Here is a 22,414-nt window from a genome sequence, read left to right as displayed (position 1 = left end):
CTCTTTGTGATTTTCTATCTAGTTGTCCTATCGATTATTGAGAGAAGGGTGTGAAGTCTAAAACTCTAATTGGATTTATCTCCTTTTACAGTTTTCAATTTTTGCTTCACATACTTTACAGATTTGTTGTTTGGTACAGTTACATTTAGGTGGATTGACTCTTTTATCATTATGTGTTAACCCTCCCTGTTATTGTGATTTTTTTGTCCTAAAGTCTAATGTATTTGATATTAATAAAGCCACTCCTGATTTCTTTTGATTATCTTTGTGTGATTTATCTTTTTCTATCATCTTATTTTCATCCTGTCTGTATCACTCTATTAGAAGTGAGTTCTTTGTAGATAGCATATAGTTGGGTCATGTTTTCAATCTATTTTGCTTTTCTGCCTTTTATTTTACATATTTAGACCCTTTATATTTAATATCATCATTTATATGTAAGGGTGTAAGTCTACTATTTCATTGTTTTCTATTTGTTCTCTGTGTTTCTCTTATCTTTTTTTGCCTTCCTGTTGGTTACTTGAACATTTTTTTAAATTTAGTATTTTGATTAATCTATGGTATTTTGAACGTATTTCTTTTTATAGCTTTTTAAGTGATTGCTCTAGGTGTTACGCACACATGCCACACACACTCACACAATCATAGTCTACTAGTCTCATTTTAACGGTCCATGTGAAGTGTGGAAACCTTTATATAATCCTCCCTTTATGACTTTTCACCCTCCCCTATTTATAATTTCAAATATTTTGCCTACATATACTTAGAACCATGTCACACAGTGTTATAATTTTTATTTCAATCATCAGACAGAATTTAGAAGGCTCAAAGGAGAAGAAAAGTCTATTTGCCCACATTTTTGCTTACTGTGTTGTTCTTCCTGATGTTTTGATTTCTTTTAAAAAGTCATTTTCTTTGTTTAGGGAACTTTTGTTAGCCATTATTTGAAGGTAGGTGATCTGGAAATAACTTCTTTCAGTTTTCTTTCATCTGAAAATATGTTGAGTTTTCCTAATTCCTGAAGGACATTTTCACACATAAGAATTCTAGGTTGACAGTCATTTTCTTTCCGCATTTAAAACATGTTTTACTACTTCCTCTGGCCTCTATGGCTTTTGATGAGAAACACACTGTCATTCAAATTATTTTTCCATTATAGGCAAGATGTCATTTTTCTCTGACTGTTTTCAAGATTTTTTTTTTGGTCTTCAGTTTTGGAAGTTCGTCTATGATATGTTATTGTAGTCAGCTCAGATTGCCAACACACAATATCATAGACTGAGGTGGCTTGAACAATAGAAATTTATTTTCTCACTGTCTGTAGGCTACAAATCTGAGATCGGGGTGCCAGGTGGTCAAATTCTGGCCGGGGTTCTCTTTCTTGCTTACAGATGAGAGAGTTCTCTCTCTTCCTCTTCCTATAAGGCTACTAATCCTATCAAATTAAGACACTACCCTTATGACCTCATTTAATTCTAATTGCCTCCTAAAATTCCTATCTCCAAGTACAATTACGTTGGGAGTTAGAGCTTCAACATATGAATTTTAGGGGTGCACAGTTCAGTCCACAGCATGTGCCATAATGTGGATTTAAACATTTCATTTAACTTGCTTGTATTTTACTAATCTTCTTGAGTCATTTAGTTTGATGTCTCTTACCACAGTTGGGGAGTTTTAAGTTATTACTTCTTTAAGTACTTTTCAGCCATGCCTCCTTTGTCCTCTTCCTCTTGGACTTCATTTACAGAAATGTTACACCTTTTGCTATAGTCCACAGACCCTGTGGCTCCATTCACCTTCTTCTCTTTTCTTGCTGCTGTTTAGATTGGGTAATGTCTATCTTCCAATTAACTGATTTTTCTCCCCCTCTGTGTCCTCCATTCTACTGTTGTGCCCATCCACTGAGATTTTTATTTTGGTTATTGTAGTTTATCAATTATTCTGGTTTTTTTTCCATTCTTAAAATGTCATTTTTGTTCTTATTTATATTTTCTTTTTAGTTGCGGAGACTTTTATTTCATTGCTGAGACTATACTCTTTGAAGCACTTTTTTGTTTGTTTGTTTGTGACAGAGTCTGGCTCTGTCACCTAGGCTGGAGTGCAGTGGTGCAATTTTGGCTCACTGCAACCTCTACCTCCCAGATTCAAGTGATTGTCCTGCCTCAGCCTCCCAAGTAGCTGGAAGTACAGGCACATGCCACCATGCCCAGCTAATTTTTGTATTTTTAGTAGAGATGAGGTTTCACCAGGTTGCCCAGGCTGGTCTTGAACTGCTGACCTCAAGTGATCTGCCTGCCTTGGCCCCCCAAAGTGCTGGGATTACAGGCATGAGCTACCGCCCCCGGCCTGAAGCACTTTTAAAATGACTGTTTTAGGGCTGGGGGCGGTGGCTCATGCCTGTAATCGCAGAACTTTGGGAGGCAGAGGTGGGCAGATCACCTGAGGTCAGGAGTTCGAGACAAGCCTGGCTAACCTGGTGAAACCCTGTCTCTACTAAAAATACAAAATTAGCTGGGCATGGTGGTGCATCCCTGTAATCCTAGCTACTCGGGAGGCTGAGGCAGGAGAATTGCTTGAACCCGGGAGGCAGAGGTTGCAGTGTGCCGAGATTGCACCATTGCACTCCAGCCTGGGTGACAAGAGCAAAACTCTGTCTCAAAAAAAAAAAAAAAAAGTATGTAATTCTAACATTTCCATCATTTTACTGTTGGCATCTATTGATTGTCTCCTTTATTCATTTTGAGATCATCTCAGTTCTTGCTATGATGTGTTTCCATTGAAACCTGGACATTTTGGTTATTATTTTGAGACTCTGTATCTTACTTAAACTTTCTGTTTTACTTGGCTTTGTCTGACACTTCTCTGTCAGGGAAAGGTGGTTGGGGGAGCCACCTCCTTACTATTTGATTCAGGTAAAAGTCTAGGTTCTCTACTTGGTCAATATTGACACATGAGGGTGGGGCTTGTTACTGTTGGGCAGAGTTTGGAGGTCTGGCTTCCTATGAGGCTTCCATTGATACCTCCCTATCTAAGAGTGAAAGAAATGCCTTGTTACCACTCCGCATGTGGCCTCCATTGATACTGTGATGGTAATGGTGGAATTGCCTCATTATGTTGGGTGCTGGCAAAAGTCCTGGCTCTCTACTAGGCCTTCATTGACATAACCCCAGAGGGGATGGGGAGTGGTGATTTGTTTCTGCTGAATAGAAATAAAAATCCAGGCTCCCCATGTGGTCTCAATTGACACCACGGAGGTGGAGGGTTTTGTTGTTGCATGGCAGAGATGAAAATCCTGGCTCCTGGCTTGGCCTTATCTGATACCACTCAGGCTGGCAAGTTGAGACCCTATTATAGCCTGACAAGTGTGAGGGTCTAGGTTCCTCAGTTGTTCTTCACTGGACTGGGTAGATGTGGGACCACACTCTTTCTGTGATGTTTGGCTGGAGTATGGAAATTGCTTTGTGAAAGTTTTTTGTCTTCCTGGTTCTTTGACTAGAGATAGCAGGCTTTCTATGGGGCTTTTTGTCACATTACCAATTTATTCAATACTTAGTCTGAGATATGTGATACAAAACAAAAACACAGAAAACTTATTGCTGTGTCATTCTTTAGATCTCAAGGTCCTGAATTAGTATACATTCTCCTATCATTTCTTATGGTTGTTTTATATATAGTATAAAAACAACCATATACATAATAAAAATACACATAATAGAATATTTTAAAAATCATGTTTGTTTTATATATAATATCTAGAGTTTTTAGTTGTACTTAATAGAAGGAATAGAAACAAGCATGTATACTCTATTCTTCCTGAAACAGAAGTCTGTGCACTTGTTTTGAAAACACCAAAATATTTGATAAATGTATGAGAAATGATGGTCAATTAAAGTATAGGCTCATTTTAGAAATACCAAGGTTCCCAGGGAGCTGTCCAGGGTACTGGACTCTCCTTAAAACTCTCAGACTCAGTGCATGAGAATTTTCCATTTCTCTGTCTTCTAATTTCTTCTTCTGTTTTCACCTTTTTTAATACCAGCCTCTAACTACTCTGCTCTACGCTTCCATACTCAATGTCTAACTTCTGCCTGGTGAATTTGTGGTTAGTTGGCCCTTAATAACTAGCAATGCATTGGCTATCTTTGACAGTAATTTTTATTTGCTATCCATTCTAGCTATTCCCTAGTCTGGCTGAATCCTTGGGAAATTCGCAACACTGTCATAGTCTTCAGTTGCTTGTGTCACTGCCACCTCTAGCCATTAGGTTGCTCTGTTTTGTAGAATGGTAGAAAAAGTCCTCCGGAAAAATGCAAGGCAGCAGAGAGGCCCTTCCCTCAAGTCCTAATAGTTTCAGAGGGAAACTAGAATTAGCTCTATAACTGGGGAAATTTTCTACATCATTTATCTATCCTACATTTATTATTCTTTGTTTTTACAATATATAGAACAGAAAATAAATAATTGACCAGTTTGAGTTTTGTTTTCTTTTTCTTTGAGTATTTGCAGAAGAATAACTGTAAAACATTTTATTTCATTCTATTAGAAATATTGAAAGGGGATGATGCAGCCATGGCAGAAAAAGGCATTATTCCCCTTTAAGAGAAATTTCTCTCAGACATAGAAAAAATACAGCAGTCTCCTGTTATGAGTTGACCTTGGAGCCAAGAAGTAGTAGTTATTCCCTCCATCCATTCCATTACTAATACAACAGGCAAAAGTCAGAAAGACTAGTTTCAAAATTTCTATAACCTTTAAGTAAAGTTTCAGCTGTCTTCCTTTATCTGGTAGTGTTTTTACTGGTGGCACTTTTAAGACTTAAACCAATCATAGGCAACTATCTTCTCTTCTTGAGCTTTATGGGCATCTTTTGTAGAAACTTTACCCAGCTGTCAGTCTATTAACTCCCAAGTATTTAGTTTGATTCATCAGATTGCCGATATTTTTAAAAGGTACCACAAAAACACACGAGCCTGAGAATCCTCAAGGGGGTTGGATTCCAGTGAGCTAGTGAAGGATCTTCAAGGTGTTTATTGAGCACTTATTCCCTGGACTGTGCATGATGCTGTGTAGGCATTATTAAGTTAAACCTGACATTTCTCTAAGTTATGGACTTAGTATGTAAATGATGGTCTCTGTCTTCAAAGTGGAGATACTCTCTCCACTGTGTTTATGAAAATCATTAAATGACTGCCCGGCTGGGTGTATGCAGTGGGTTGCTCTCTGATTACCAGTGATAGATTATCATGATTAATCCTCACCATTTCCCATTCTCCTCTGCACCCTCCCCCAATTTTTATGCTGAAAACCATCTTCCTCTGTTTGTGCTGCTATAATAACATACCTGAGACTGGGTAATTTATAAACAAGGGAAATTTATTTCTCACAGTTCTGGAGGCTGAGAAGTCCAATATCAAAGTGCTGGCAGGTTCAGCATCTGGTGAGGACCCTGTTCCCTGCTTCCAAGATGGTGCCTTGTTGCTAATCCTCTGGAGGTGACAAATGCTCTGTCCTCACACGGTAAAAGGTGGAAAAGCAAAAAGGTCTAAGTTAGTTCCCTCTAATCATTTTATAAGGCACTAGTGGGGTCCCAAAATGCCACTTTTTTTTTTTTTTTTTTTGAGATGGAGTCTTTCTCTGTTGCCCAGGCTGGAGTGCAATAGCGTGATCTTGGCTCACTGCAACCACCGCCTCCTGGGTTCAAGTGATTCTCCTGCCTCAGCCTCCTGAGTAGCTGGAATTACAGGCACCCGCCACCATGCCTGGCTAATTTTTGTATTTTTAGTAGAGAAATGGTTTTGCCATATTGGCCAGGCTGGTCTTGAACTCCTGACCTCAGGTGACCTGCCCTCCTGAGCCTCCCAAAGTGCTGGGATTGCAGGCGTGAGCCACCACATCTGGCCCAAAGGCCACTTTTTAATACCATCACAATGAGGATTAAATTTCAACAGTGGAAGGTGGAAAAGCAAAAAGGCCTAAGTTAGTTCCCTCCAGCCCTTTTATAAGGCACTAGTTGGGTCCTGAAAGGCCACTTTTTAATACCACCACAATGAGGATTAAATTTTAACATAAATTTTGGAAGGGACATAAACATTTAAGACATAAATCAAAGGCAGATATTACGCTCCTTTGCTTGAACAAATAGCCAGTCTCTGGCAATGGACCATTTTCTAACTTGTATAAAGCTGGCTGGCCCACATAAGGATTCAATCCATAACTCATACTTAACTTCTTGATCTAACCAGCTAAACTACTCATTATATTTAAAAAGGCAATACACAATAGAGGAACATACTCGCTAGTTTCTAAGTTTTAATAATTTTTAATGCCTTGACTAGATCAAACTAGTAAGATACAGAGCCTGCATTTGATTCCAGGTTTGCTGAATTCCAATGTTGTACAGCTTTAAAAGGGGGAATTATTGCATGCTTTAAAATGGTGTTTCTGTCTCACTGCATGTGATGAGTGATGAATCACTGAATGGATGATGAACTGTTCTGAATGGTGTGGTTTATTATACATTGTACATTGCATGCTATGCAGCACTGACCTGCATAGGATCTATGTGTGTTCTTCTGAATATTGAAAAAATGAGGAAAATGGCACTTTCTATCTGCCCTGAGGATGTTATGTGTATTAATAAACTAGCATCTTTGAAGAAAAGATCCACATGCAACGACCTTTTCATTTGATAGCAAGAAAAGTCTGAATTACTGAAAAGTCAGAATAAGTGATTACTTGGAATTTTAAAAAATCACCTTCAAGAACATTCAGTAGTGAAAACAAAGATTTATCAAGTAAATTGATGGGTCTTTTATTGAATATATAATAATTCTTAGGAAATTCCTATTTATATGAATTATAAGTGAGTAGGTGCTGCCCAAGTGCTTGAAAGCAGTTTGTTCTTTTAAGAATCTTCACCATTCCTTCTAAGACTTTGGAGCATTTGGTGATGTCCTTAACAAACCGTTGTATATAGCAGAGGATTAAACTGGAATCACACATAAATGGTCATATATTTCAAATATGAAGATGTAAACAGTTTAGGGTCTACTCTGAGCACCTACTTAGTGTAGTAGAGCTGAGCAGTTGAAGTCATTTGTTCTGAAATCACATAGGTCTAATCCTGAAATCCCCTCTTAACCATGTGACTTTGGACAGGTTACCTAGTATCTCTAACATCACCTGTGCTCATTTCTAAAATGGAGAGAATACTGATTAGACACATTTTATACGATTTGGGGGCTACTAAATAAGATAATGCATGAAAAGTACTATGAATCATATTTACAACATAATAAAGGTCTGCTGCTTCTATTATTAATATTAACCCTATTAATAAGAAGTAATTTCACAAATGATGCTCTCTCCTTGTGAGAGGTTATGGGTAACAACTGAGCCTGTATTTGTTAGCATCATAAGAAGACAACTCCATATATAGTATTCTGCCCCCAGATTTCTGCTTCTTGTTTAAGGTGGGAGCAAAGAAATGACAGGTTCAATCCAAAATATCTTTGAGTTGTTCAGCTAACTGTGGGATTGGGTGAAGGATTTAGGATGGCTATGTTTTGGATCTGAAATAAGGGGATTTCAAGACTCCTCTATTTACTACAGAATATTCCAAACATTTGCAGCTACCTTGAAACTATGAATCAGCCAATAGGAAGAAGGGGCCCCAGGTAACTGCTGTAGAAACACTGCCGGCTTTTGCCCTGGCTTCTTTTCTGCTCACTGCAGTAGCAACTTAGCTTCAAAATGTCCTCTTTAGTCATGCATTCTGATCAAAGTAGTTATTTAAAGATTGTGGCTAATAGTAGAGTAGATACCCCTGGTATTTCCCAGAGCAGAGCTCGCATTCTGGGAATCTTAGATCCATGTGACTTCCTGAGTCAGTGATTCACACTGAGAAAAGAGATAGGTTTGGCATGACACAATCTGCAGATTCAAATAAATCCCCTGGGAGAGGATGAGGCTGCTGAGAGTTCTCTTTGCTGGCTGAAGCTCCCAATGTATGCACAAAACACCCTGTCCCGGGCCCCAGATGTGTGCAGGTTTCTAATTGCCGGTGCTGCACTAAGATTTGAAGGGTGAGAGAGTTGCAAAATCACGAACACCGAGGGCGGTGTTAGGAAGGCAGCTTCCTGCACACTGTTGTAGGTGTTAGTGAGATTATCAATTGCTCCGGGAGAGACACAGGACTGGAGGGCTTGAGGAATGTGGTGGTCCCTCTCTTCACTGTTTCTGCCCCCTGAGGTTGTGCTTTCTCAGGGATATGCACTCTGCACTTCCATTCCTGCAGTGAAATTAACTCCAGCTTGGCAGGTAAGTCTTTCAGCTCACCTTTATAAAGAAAAGATATGTGAGCTGCGGTGGGGGTGGGCTGTTCCCCATTTTCCTTACATTGGACGTATTTTATTGGTGCAAAGTGGTATTTAGAAGCTTAAATGTGGGGCAGAGATTTGAAGTAGCCAGATGAACTCTGTGGCCCTGAGAGAAGAGAAAGGATAAACAAAAGGAAGGGAAGGGGACTCAGGCATTTTTCTCTTAATAAATCTCTCATTTTTCTTGGAAATTTTGCCTCCAGGCTGATGCCTGGCCCCAGAACAGGGTCTTTGGCATGAGTTATAGCTGTGATGTTCCCTATTTTCCTTTTTTTTTTAAGTTGTCGCTGCATGGGAGCAGGCAGACAGAAACAGGGTTGCATGTTGTCAATACAGGCTGCAGAAGTCAATAAGCAGCCAGACAGGGAATGAAATTGGAGGAGGCAGCTATAGATTTCTTAGGTTATTTCTTGTGAGTTTTTCAGAACTTGTGTGATTCAGGCTTGTCAGATACTATTTTGAGCTGGGCTGAGACAAACACATTCCCCTAGTGCACCAGATGTTGCCTGCAGCCTCCCAATTTCTAGAGGCACCTGGGTCGGCTTTCTTGGGGGCAAGGGAATGTCCAAGCAAAGGTCAGGAATGAGGGAATTGGAAACTATGATGGGAAAAACGACTGTTTTACTGCTCTAGAATCTAATAGAAATCATAATGTCACCCTGGAGATAATTATTATGCCGTTAGTGATTGGCTTGAGACCAGGGACTGTGCCTCATTCAATTCACTGCTTGGATCAGAGTGAATCCTCAATAAATGTACAATGATTAAATGTTAGTATCAAAATACATACTTTTGGGATAAGCTCAGATTGATATTCTGGGTTCTGCTTAGAATGATAAGATGGAGTAATAAGGGAGAGTAATGTTGATTGGTGGATAATTATGAAGAAATGAGTTCTGTTAAATAGTAGATTAATATCTGCAAGTGGAATTATTAGACAAGGACACACAAACACAGGGTCTGCCTGCCTGCCTATTGTCTGTCTACTTTCATCTCTGTCTTGTGTTTCACTTGATTCCAGAAGAATTTCAGGCAGCTTGTGGGACAAGTTTAATGAAAATTAACATCATTAGGGATAAAAATGACAAAATATATAGGCTTCATCCAGCAGTTGATCTTCTGTGGTTCTACAGTGACATGGACTACAGATAATTGAAATGTAAGGGTTACTGTAACTTAATTTAAGCATTTATTTTAACCTCTTCTTCCACCAATCTCATGCTTGATGCTACAAACCTAGAGTAAAGTAGATGAATGTTCTGGCCCTGCTCTGGGTCCTAGTGAGGTAAAACTAGCAAAGGGCAGGTAACAGTCATGCAGGGGATTGAGTCATACATGGAGGGTTGAACATTTTGCCCTTTGGAGGTGATAAAGCAGATAATTGGATGGCTCTTCTCCATTCCGTGGGCTGGGCTGCTCTGTCATAGCTTCACAGTGCTTTGCTTACTTTTTTTCTTCCCCTATTTGAAACTGAATCAGGAAGATCATATTTCCCCTCCGATCCTGCTTAATAAAATATTCTATTATTTTCTCAGCTGCAGAAGTATACTATTATCACTGATCATTTCCTCCTCATCGCAGAGTGTTTGTCACTGGCCACAGTTTATATACAAGCTATACAGGCTGCCTGGAACTTGAATTGGCTTTAGAGTGGATGCTGGGGAAGGGGCAGGGGGTTCCGGGTATCTGATGAATTCCTGCAACCACAGGGCTGGGAGCCTGGCGGGGAGCCAAGGGGATTGTGGACAGATACTGTGCTTGCGGGGTCGACCTGGCTCAGCTAATATTCCCAGACTTGGAGCTGGGGGGACACATTCATTTCATTCAACCCATACAAAAATATGGACTTAATATCAACTATGTGTAAGGCATGGAATTCTTGGCATACTCAGGTTGTCAAACCCAGGAGTCCCTTTTCCCCAAGTAGTCAACTCTGCTACCCACATAGCAGATGCTGTTACATTGTCTTGTTTATTTATCTTGGGTAGGAAAATAATTTTATCCTATTCACAAATGAGGAAACTGAGACTCACATATTATGCACCATGCCTAAGATTGCAGGTAGTGAATGGATGAATCATGATTGAAACTGTTTACTTCAACTGTACTGCACATCTGTAAGAAAAGACATTCAGAAAAGACTCTTTTACAAGACAGTGCATGCCAAGGGCTAGAAAGTTTGGTGAGAGATGGCTCCCATGGAGAAGCAGAAATTAAGATGGGCTTCGAAGCATGAGCAGATGACAAAAAAGCCCAACCCAAACTGGCTTAAACAGTAAGGGGGTGGTTATTGGCTCATGTAATTGAGAAGATCAGTGTGACCAAGGTCTGGATATTTCTGTCTAGTGTCTCCTACCGAGTTGGCTTTATCCTCAATTCAGCTACCTAAAGTCCTCTGGACCCTACCCCCCAGAAGCTGAAGGATGACTGCGGGAGTTTCAGTCCCCTACATAGTTCCTGGGGCCACTTTCTCTCATTAGCCGCAACTGTGGCTGGGGGTAGACAGGAGATAGTTTATTCTGTACCCTCTACTAAACAGCATAGGTAAGACTAATAGAGAATAAATTTTGCAAAAGGAAAATCTGGGTAGGAGAAGGGGAACGAATGGTTGGTAGCCCACTAACGTCCCATAACAGAGGATTTAGAGAGGCAAGGGGAGCAGAAATCCTCACAGCACAAGCACTGGTAGCAGTGGAGGGTGGGTAGGCCTGGGTTAGGAGTTAAGATGCCAGTCTTCTGATGTTCCTGGGAATAGATGTTTTGGCCAGCTACGTCTTATTACCAGTGCGCTCTGACCCCAAAAACCACATTGCTGCATCCTGATAGCTTCCTCCTAGACCTCAGAGGTTGGGGGTGGGGGTGGGGGGTTATTAGTTTACTAAGGTAGAAATCAGTGAACCGGTAGGGTCAGATCATGTCAGTGGAAATGATCCCAAGATTCCCTGTCTGGTCTGAGGCTGCATATACCCTGCACTCTAATAGCCCATTGATGTCAGCTCTTGGCTACCTGCTCCAGTGAAACTTGGGTCCTAAAAGTCAGCAGGTGCTCAGTGATAAAGCAGGGTACAAGGAGGCAAAGAGAGGGTCTTAGGGACTGGGATCCTGTTGAATGGTCCTAAGATGATATGATATTTCTTGTTTCACTAACTCCTACCAACTCATGCCTAGGTTTGCTCAAAGGGCTTTTGTTTCTGGAGGCATATCCTGAGGTCTTGAGTGGGAAGCTTAGTGCTTGGCCCATTAAAACAGAGAACTCATTTTTTTTTCTTTTCCAGAAATGCAAAGAAGCATCATGGGTAATGAAAAAAAAAAATACTACACTAGGAGGAACCAGGAGACATGAGTTTGGCCTGGGATCCACATGTACTGATTCCTGTTTGACTTTGTATAAGCTTCTTTAATTTCTGCTACTAAGCCCCCTATCAAGGTGTTTTTGTTGTTGTTGTTTTTTCTCTTATTTCCCCAGATAGAATTATTTTATGGTCAAGCTTTGTTATTCTAGCAAAGACACCTGGGGTTATGTTTTGGAAGGCCATTTTTTCCTGTGTTTGAACCAAATTGAATTTAGCAGGTGCAAAGGGCTGCAGAAGAGACTTGGTGATTGATAGAATTATAGCCAGGATTCAGAGGGCCATCAAGAGTCCTAGGCATTGACTCTTTGAGCCCTGTGCTGAAATCACCCCTGAAGCTTTCCTCTATACAGGCTCTTCTCCATGCCATGCCCAGCCACACTTAGGAATAATCTCAGATTCTGTATCTTTACCTCTCTTTTTAATTTTGCTGCTCAGCCTCTCTGTGTTGCCTTCACACATCCCATTAGTCAACAAAGTCCTGTTGATTTTATATCCAAATTCCTCTTAAACCCACACCATCTTGTTCATCCCCATTGTTCCAGTGCTGCCCCTCCCTCATTGGACTCTTATAATTGCTGCCTTACTGTGCGTGGGATATGAGAGGTCTTCCACAAATAGCATTTGAACAAATGCAGAATGAGATAATAACACAGGTGAAATGGAGTGAAACAGGCCTGGAATTCTCAATCTTCTACTTATATGAGATAGACATGGGTTGGTATTTCTAGAAATAATTATAGGAAAGAACTAGGTCCTTTTGTTGCCAATTCACCATGTGTCTGAAGTTACCTTATTTCCATCTCATGAAGATGTTTAACAAGTTCACGTGAAACAAACTGTTTCTACTGGGTAGACCATGCCCAAGTCTTCCCACATTCTGATGGAGGTGCCACACCCTCCCCTGCTTCTCTAAGGTCTCATTTTACCATCCTCATTTTGCCAGCCTCTGGGAAAACTGATCTAAGCCTATGCGATGCTAAACAGCTTGGAAGGGAGGAGAGGCAATTTATTTGCTCAATTGAATTACCTGTTTATACTTCTGATCTCCCAAGCATATGTCAGAACAAGAAGAGAATAGAAGAAATTGTTAACATTGCATGGAACTAGGGAGTCCACATATAAGAGAAATTTATCACATGAAAATGCTTACTTTCTTTGGCGATGAATCTCTTTCACCGTCAGAATTGCCTCCCTCCTGTCATTTGCCTTGCAACAAATTTTCCTTTACAATATCTTTACTCAGGGTGCTTTCCCTCTGAAAACAGAAACACCTAGTTGACAACTCACCACTTTGCTGCTTTGGTTGCAGCCCAGTGATGGAATGACAAGCCCATTCCATAGGTGCCTCTGAAGAGCTTATTTCAGGGAGCTGCAAGACAACTATTTGCTCAGAAAAGTCTCACGAGGGTGATGGTTTTCAAAGCAGGAAGGAGAGGGAATTCCTGGTACACTTCCCCTCTGCATTGCTGGAGAAATGAAGAAACACTTGAAGGCAAAGTCATAAGTCAGGTTGAGGACGGTTTCTGGTGGAGTGGTTTGGAGATTTCATCTCAAGTTGAGAGCTGTTCCGGAATAGCTTCTACCTGACTTGTTTATTTCTCAGCTATTAATAGAAACTAACAGAGTAAGGATGGTCCAGGAATCTCTCCCATAATGTCCTACTTCAGGACTTGAAATTCTATTAGAAATTCAATTTTAGTATCATGGGATAAAACATAAATGCATGAATCTCTTTGCAGAACTCCTGCCAAGGGATAGCCTTCGATAAATACTTATGAAGCTGGGCACTAGGCTGGTTGCTACAATTACAAAGAAAAGCAAGTCATATCATCTCCTACCAAGGAACTCACAACCTGGACGATGATGCCAATTCTAAGAATAACAAGAATAAGTGCTAGCGTAGATGGTGGTTACTATATGCTAGGTACCATTCTATGTGCTTTACATGCTGAAGTCATTGCATTATCACAACAAGCCTATAAGACGCTTATCCCTGTTTTACAGGCGAGGAAACTGGGACACTGTCTTGTTAAGTGTCTTGCCTGAAGTCACAGGATTAACATGTACAAGGCACTGTGAGAGCAGAGAGAAAAGAGGCGTGGTCAGGGAGTAAGAGAGACACATGTACAGACCACTGATGTGGACCCATCATCTCCATAACTGCCCCTTTGCCCTTCCTTTGCATTCAAAATTATTCTCTCTCTCTCATTGAATTTAGCTATTTCTATGAAGGGGTGAAAATCCCTAACCTCTTGATATGAATTTAGCATTCAAAGGCACCTGAGATGAGGAAGGCAGAAAGTATTCAATATAATTTGGATCTGCTGTCTGATTTTTCTCAGGTTTGGTCAAGAGGCTGAGAAGCAAATAGAAAGCAACGGCAGGTACACACATAAGGAGCTTATTGAAAAGGTAGATCTCAATTTCTACTATTTCCACCAGGCATTATGACCCTGAGACCTTTTTCAGTTATGGTACTCTATCAGGGTTATTTTGATTATAAGTGACAGGAAAACCCAACCCAAACTGCCTTAAGTCAAAGGAAATTTTAGAGGGTCCCATGAGGAGAAAGTCTAGGGGTTGCTCTGGGTCTAGGAATAGCTTGATACAAGATCTCATGTAATATTGCCGGGTTTTCTGTTCTCTTCTTTGAACTTAGTTCTCCTCCTCTTGCCTCATGATCACAAGATTGATGCAGCAGCTCCAACCCTTACTTTACTTAGCTTCTGTCTAGGGGGAGATATAACAGTTACTTTTCTGAATTATTGGAAAGAATCCTGGGCTTTTCTATCATTGGCCCTATTAAGTTGCCTGCCTATTTCTAGATCAGTAACTGTGCCCAGGGAAATAAATTACACTGATTAGCTTAGGCCAATGGGTATAAGAATAAAATGAAAGTGGAGAGCCAGTAAGTCTCCGAGGAAATTCAGTTTACATTGGAGAAAGGTAGTGACATCTTCAATGGAAGCTTCTCGAGTGACCTATCTTATAGCTCTGTTAGACGGCATTGTCCCTCCAGGGCCAACAGCATCTATAATACCTATGTTTCCTTATTCTCCTCCTTACCTATCAGTATGTCTGCTCTATGCTCAGGAGTATTCCACAGTGGCTCAGTAGCATGAAGAATAGGAAATCATGTCTAAATGGACTATAAGATATAAACTGGCTTTTTCAATGGCCCTTAAGTTTCTTAACTCCTGAGCCAGGGTTCTTCTTCAACCAGAGGGACCCAGAACATCTTTGGTCCTACAGATGGTGTTGGTTGGGTATCAGCATATGGGGAGATATGTGGGTGGGAGCAGCTGATGTCAGAAGGCCTGAGTTGGAACATTGGATTAGAATCAAAGGAAAAATCTTGAGCCTTCAATTGATGAAGAAAAAACCTCCTTAGCTGAAAAATGCAAAACTCTGGCAGACTCCTTGTGAGGATGATGAAGAAGAGACAAAACTCTCTGAAATAATTAAAACTCCACAGGAGGGATATTATTATATATGGGGTTACTAGAAGGGGAGTCAGGATTAGGGTTAGGATTAGGGGGTGTTACTAGACAGGGAGTCAGGCCCTCCTGCCATGGGAACTTCTTGTCAGTGATTTCTTCCCTTGGCACTGAGATAGGCAGCTTGGTGGAGAAGGCTTATACTTCTTAGCTGGGTGATCTTGGATAATTCACTTAATCTCGCTGAGTCTAGATTTCATAATCTGTAAATGAGGATAATAGAAAGACCAAGTTCATGAAGAAATTATGAAAATTAAATGAAAATGTTATGTTCAAACTCATGCAAGCTTGGCCAATAGCCAATAATTTGGTCAACATTAGTTTCAGTTATTTTCTCCCTGTCTGTAAACTCTAGAGTTTACAAACTCAACAACTTGGAGGTTTTTCTCCCCACGCAGCACATGACTTCACAACACTAAGCATGTCAATAGTGAATCAACTTGTCATTAATGTATGGGTTTTATTGTTATGTTTGCTTTTGAATTCGTATTTTGAGCTGTTGTACCAGATCACAGAACAGTGGAAGGGTCCTGATTAAGCTGAGCCTTTCCCTGCTGCAGCACAGGCCCTGGGTGAGGGCCATTTGTATTAGGATCCCTGCCTTGTCCCTGACTAGCCAGATCACTTTGGTCTCTGACCTCAGTGTCCTGATTAGTCACATAGGGATAATAATACCTTCCCACAAGGTTATTGTGTGAATTCGAGACAATTCCTAGAAAGCCTGGTTCTTTTATGAGCTGTGCATTCATTCATTGTTAGTGCCCACTCTGTGGGATTTTGCAATTTAAAACATCACTTCCATGCATGGCTGTCTCTGGAAGGGTATGGGCCCAGAGTACCTCATCTGGCGATGGGGAAGCCCCCTAAATTGCTCATACATATACATGTAAAATCAAAATCCACCAGTGCAGTTCTCCCTGCACCTCCCCCTATCCAAGCATGGGGCCAGGGTGGCTGCCAGCTTGTTTTTTCCAAGGGATGACCCTGTTTTCATGCTTCTGTGATTTACTTACAGAAGGGATTATCACATTGGATGAGAGGTTGAATTTCATAGACCTCAAATGTCCTTTTCCAACTCTGAGATTTTATGTGTCTATGTTTTCATTTCCAAATAGAAAATAACCCTTATCATTGCTAATGGTATTCCCTTAAGCAAGTTACTTAACCTTTCTATCTCTCAATTTCTTATTTTTAGAATATAACTGATTATATTCCCTACATCCTAGGATGGTTGTGAGATTTAAACCAAGAATGCATGTAACGTGTTCAGCACAGTGTAGTAAGACATTAATGGTGCTCACTGATAGACATTTCTTATTTGAGACATAATAAAGTGACATTTCCTGACTCACTTGTCATTGGAATGGGCTATGTGACTAAGTCTGGCCAATGAGCTGTGAGCCCAATAAGGTCTGCGACTTCTGGATCGGGGCATTGAAGTGTGCATGTGTGACTTCTGGCACAGCAACCATAACATTCAACATGGTGGCTGCCCAGTCAGCCTGGGTCCCGAGCATCCCAGCCAACATCATGGCGGGTACTGTGAGAGGGAAATAACTTGTGGTGTACTAAGGCACTTGAAATTTGGAGGTGTTTTTTTTTACTGTTCTGTAACTTCACCTATACTGATCGATACACACATTGTTTTATCCAAGATAGCAATAACTAATATTACTTGGTCATTTGCTATGTGCCAGGTGAGTATTGGTTCATATTTTGCAATACTCTAGAACATGCGTATTATTATTAATCTCATATTTAGATGGGGGAAACTAAGGTTAGAAATGTTAAGTAACTTACCCAAGGTAACCCAGCCAGTAAGGGGAAGAGCGGGAATTTAAACCCATGTCACGTGACTTCCAAGCTTGAGCTCTTAACCACTGCTCAGCCGATTCCATAGACCAAACCTGTGGTTTCCTGGTATGATCAACTAATGTTAATTCCACTTTCACTTTCTCTTGAACTGCATCCCCTCTAGTTTCATTTGGAAGTGATTTCCTTTGTTGGCCGTTACTCTTCAGAGTGGTGGTGAGGTGGGGAAACCAGCAGAGTGGCCTGCTGTGGGTATTGAATGCTGATGTTGTCATAGGAAGTCTCTCATTTTCTTTGCGTTGCTTGACTACTTTTTGGTTTTTAACCTGTTATTTAAGCCAAAATCTTTGATATGGGAACAGGAAGCCTCCTAAGAGTAAGAAAGGCATTTTTTCTTCTTACCTTTGCTTGAAGGCATCAAGATGTTTGTCTTGGGTCAGAGCCAGAGCCTGAGATGTGGATTCTTCTTTAAGTGATTTGTTGAGGGCGTGCTCTTGGGGAAAAGCTATAAGGAAGTGAGGGAGGCAGAGCAGGGCCAGGGAAGCTAAGCAAAGATGTGGTATAGCTGAGGTCTAGCTCAGCCTGATCCACAGAGGAGCTGCATGACTTGTGACACAGAGTTTGGTCTGCATTGAGGCAACAGGGCTAAGTTTGTTTGTTTTTTTTGGACAGTTTTACTCTTGTTGCCCAGGCTGGAGTGCAATGGCATAATCTTGGCTCACCACAACCTCTGCCTACTGGGTTCAAGTGATTCTCCTGCCTCAGCCTCTGGAGTAGCTGGGATTACAGTCATGTGCCACCACGCCTGGCTGATTTTCTGTTTTCATTAGAGACGGCGTTTCTCCATGTTGGTCAGGCTGGTCTTGAACTCTCAACCTCAGGTGATTCGCCCGCCTCGGCCTCCCAAAAGTGCTGGGATTACAGGCATGAGCCACCGCGTCTGGCCTGGGCTAAGCTTTTATAGTCCTGCATCAGGTGATCATTGGCCTTGGGTGTAACCTCCCAGATGTCTCCAGGTGAAGTGGCTCCCATTAGCTAAAGACAATTCTGCAGAGAAGGATGAGATGCAGTGCAATTAGCAGCCAACACCTGCAGCAGTTGGGGGATGAGTGCACTTGCCAGGTAAAGGAGATCTGGAAGGGGCACCAAAAACATCCACTATAGTGTTTGAGGTCAGTGGCCCATCTGATACAGCTTAGCTCTGTGTCCCCACCCAAATCTCACCTTGAATTGTAATAATCCCCACATGTCCATGAGAGGGACCCTGTGGGAGGTAACTGAATCATGGGGGCAGGTGTTTTTGTGACAGTGTTTTTGTGTCATGCTGTTTTTGTGACAGTGAATAAGTCTCATGAGATCTAGTAGTTTTATAAAAGAGAGTTCCCCTGCACGTGCCCTCTTGCCTGTCAGCATGTAAGACATGCCTTTGCTCTTCCTTTGCCTTCTGCCATGATAGTGAGGCCTCCCCAGCCATGTGGAACTGTGAGTCCGTTAAACTTTTTTCCTTTATAAATTACCCAGTCTTGGGTATGTCTTTATTAACAGCATGAGAACAGGCTAATACACCATCCTTTTTGGATTGTGATTTTTTTTTCTGGGGTGATATTGTCAAGTTGAGAGGAGGTAGTGAAGTGTGTAAGGTGTAAGTGTAGTGGTGGCATGTGGCCTTGTCAGGGCCTCAGCACATGCCTTTTATTGACACTCAAGTGTTGTGTGTGGGACTGTGTAAGGGCAGGGTGGGTGTTGTGCACACTATCCTGATCTTTGGACCTAGAACTGCTACATTGTGTCTAGTCACCAGGGGAGTTGTCCCTTTCTATCTTTTTAGATGGGCAAGTTGGCTCCCAAAAATGTTTAGGCGATTCTGGTGGTGTTTTCCTTTCTCATGAAATAGGCGGCTTCAACCTCATAGAACAAGAATCAGCCACTCTGCCTAACAATATTAATACTAACACCAATGCCCTTTATTAAGTGCCTATTAAGTGCCAGGGGACTTACTTGTATTATCAGATCTATTCCTCTCCATGACCCTGCAAGATAGGAATCACAGGATCCGTTCGATGGTCCAGAATAATAAATATTAGGTAGAGTCAGCATTTTGTCCAAGGGCACACCATTAAAACAGTTTACGTCAAAGTAGCAAAGAAAATAAATCACAGCTTCAAAGAACAGGAGATTAAGAGAAAATGATGAAAAACCACATGATCATGGAGGGGTAGAGAATACTATATTTATAATGGAGAAGTCTGACTCTTTGTATTAATATAAAAATCTTGCCATGTAGCATGCGGGAGAGGAGGGCAAGGGAGGCTTACATGCTGGAGACAGGATTTGGTTCCAATGCTATCTGACTCTAAGGCTGATACATCTTTCTGTGCCATGGTGTTTTAATAAGCATGTAATTTAGAAATGTCCACCCACTTACTTCTGAACCATAGATTTCATTAAAGGAGAGTAAACACCCAGGCTTTGGATACAGACAGACTTGAGAAATGGCTCTAAGATTTACACAAGGCTGGTCTTGAACTCCCAACCTCCCTATTCATCCTCTCTGTGCCTCAGTTTCCTATTTGTTAAATGAGGATAATATTTAGCTTGCATGACTCTCATATGGATGAGATGACAGCATATATGCAAAATGCCTATCATGTAAAAAGCACTCAGTCTATACCAGTTATTATAATATATTCATGAGGAAGTTTCAGTTTTGTCGAGGAGAAAAGATGCTGTGTCAGTTCTTTATTCTCTCATAACAAACTGTCACAACATTTGGTAGCTTAAACAGTAACAATTTGTTATTTCCCATGAGTTGATGGGTTGACTGGGTAAGCCGTCCAGTTAGTTATATTTCATGTAATGTTAGCTTAGTCATTTATGTGGTTGCATTCGGCTGTGAACTTAGCTGGGCCTGGGATGTACAGGAAGGCTCCTTCACAAGGCCTCTCATTGCTAAATTGTCTAACCCAGCTTCTTACATGGTGACTAGATTTCAAGTTCTTCAAAGTGGAAGCATCCCTGCTGCTATGGACTGAATGTTTGTGTCCCCTTGAAATTGCTATGTCGAAACCCTTATCCCCAGGGTGATGGTGTTCGGAGGTAGGACATCTGGGGGTCATTAGAGTTTGATGAAGTCATGAGATTGGAGCACTTATGATGAAATTAATGCTTATGAAATGAGGAAGAGATAGGATCTCTGCACGCATGCATCAAGGAAGGCCATGGGAGGACAAATCCAGAAACACGGCTCTTACCAAGAACCCAACCATGCCAGCACACTGATCTCAGACTTCCAACCTGTAGAAACATGAGAAATAAATGTTCATGGTCTAATCTACTTCATCTGCTGTACTCTGTTATAGCAGCCTGAACTAAGACACTTGTCTTCTTAAGGCTTAGCCTGGAATTGGTGCACTGTCAATTCTATAAGTAAAGCAAGTCACATGGACAATGCGGATTCAAGGGGAGGGAAATTAAACTCAGAGTATTGCTGGCAGAATGGTACGCATGTACTTGAAGGGGAGGAGTGATTGGCAGCCATATTTGAAGGCTATCTCTCTTGGATACATTCATCCTAGATCATTCATAAACAAGGTGATCTTATGAGCAGTTTAATTCTTACTGCTCTGCATTTGGACTGCAGACGTTTACCATGATGACTTACTCCCTGTAGAGTGGCTTAGTGTTTTCAGACATGGCTTCCAAGGACCTGGGGCTTCAGTTGAGCCCTGAATAAAGGATAGGAAATTGCTATGGAAGCAAAAGAAAAGGGTCTGTTGTATGCTTTGTTTTTTTCACTCACATGAACCAGGACAAACTCAGTGTGCCTTCAGCGGGGAGGGTGGGGACACTGATTTTAACTGTCAAATTGATCTAGAGTTGTCAGACGGGATAATTTAACCCTCAAATGAAGGTGATTTATCCTATGTATTGTAATCAAATAGTCATCTAAGTTACTCCCCATAAGCTCTGGTAAATCACTTTTAGTACATATTGAAAGTGACAGTATTGTATTTCATTGCAGAATTGCGTCTTATAGTAATAACTAATGTATGCCATTGGCTTTTGCTCTAGCGCTGAATTACACTCACTTGGAGGCACATGGATCCAGGTGGGCGCTGTTGCTTCCATTTGCTTGTCCACAGTCAGAACTGAGAGGCAGGCAGGAAATCTATACTGCTGCAGCCTTTGTAGATTAGCTCAATTCAGAGACACCTGTGGTCTTGTGAAACGCAAAACTTTACTCCGGTGGCATTTGGGTCAATGTGAACTAGGATGGGCCTAGTAATTCTATTAGGTGAATGACAAGTGCTTTATAATGAAACACAAGGACTTTATTTAAACAGAGATATAAGCACTGGACAGGAATCAGGCTTAAATTATATTGTATCTGGGCTCCTGCTGTAACCTTGTAATTGGTCTTACCACTTGTGGTCTCAAGACTATTTTGTCCTGCAGCCCCCAGAGCAATCTTCCTGAGATGCAAAGACAACTATGCTGGCCCCCGGCTTAAACCCATCATGGCTTCCCAATGCCTGTGGGATGTTGTCCACACTCTTAGCTTACCTTACAAGGCTCTCCATAGTCTGGCTCCTGCCCACCTGTCCAGCTTCATCTTGCACCACTGCTCATCTTGAACTTTCTGCTCTACCTACATACTGTGATTTGCTTCTCCACACTGTTGTTCATGTCCTTCTCTCTGCCTGAGATGTGTTCTCCCAGCTTCCTGACCCTGACCTCCTTTGCCTGGCCAGCTCCTCCTGGTGCTGGAAGATGCACCACAAACGTGCCCCCATGGGAGCATTTGCAGATGCTCTCAGGCTGTGCTCATCATTTCCTGAGTATCTCCCCTCATCATTTCACTTGTCACATAGCATTATTATGACTTATTTAGGCCTGTAGCTCTACTACTAGACAGACTGTGAGCTCCTTGAAGGCAGGAACCCATCTTAATAATATGGATATCCCAAGAAACCAGCACAATAACTGGTTGGCCCAGAGGAGATGCTCAATAAATGTTTGTGGAATTAGTGAATTTATGAAAATACCTCTTTTGGTTGTCACAGAAACACATGAGCAGTGGAGATTTAGAATTCTCATCTTGAATCTGAGTTTCCTTTGATCTGAGGAGCTTCCTGTTTTGAGGTTACACATTTATTTTATTTATTTATTTACTTTTGAGACAAAGTCTCACTCTTGTCGCCCAGGCTGAAGTGCAATGGTGTGATCTGGGCTCACCGCAACCTGTGCCTCCTGGGTTCAAGCGATTCTCCTCTCTTAGTCTCCTGAGTAGCTGGGATTACAGGTGCGTGCCACCACGCCTGGCTAATTTTTGTATTTTTAGTAGAGACAGGGTTTCATCACATTGGCCAGGCTG

The 22,414-nt window shown here is 41.4% G+C and overlaps 1 protein-coding gene across 31 annotated transcripts in view; it reads left to right on the top strand.

The window, feature by feature from the left end:
- NRXN3 (neurexin 3) overlaps positions 1-22,414 on the top strand; it is a 1,690,724-nt gene that overhangs the window by 225,881 nt on the left and 1,442,429 nt on the right. Inside the window, exon 1 of one of the 31 annotated variants that reach the window (XM_032180347.2) lies at positions 8,260-8,319. The exons of the other annotated variants lie outside the window; for them this stretch is intronic. The gene's annotated coding sequence lies outside the window, so the exon portion shown is untranslated. Of the gene's footprint in view, positions 1-8,259; positions 8,320-22,414 lie in introns of those variants that run through there. 31 annotated transcript variants of the gene reach the window in all.

This window comes from Hylobates moloch, unplaced genomic scaffold (assembly GCF_009828535.3).
Source record: "Hylobates moloch isolate HMO894 unplaced genomic scaffold, HMol_V3 SCAFFOLD_16, whole genome shotgun sequence".
NCBI lineage: Eukaryota > Metazoa > Chordata > Mammalia > Primates > Hylobatidae > Hylobates > Hylobates moloch.
Note: the sequence above shows the minus strand (reverse complement) of the source record. Positions and strands in the feature narration are given on the sequence as shown.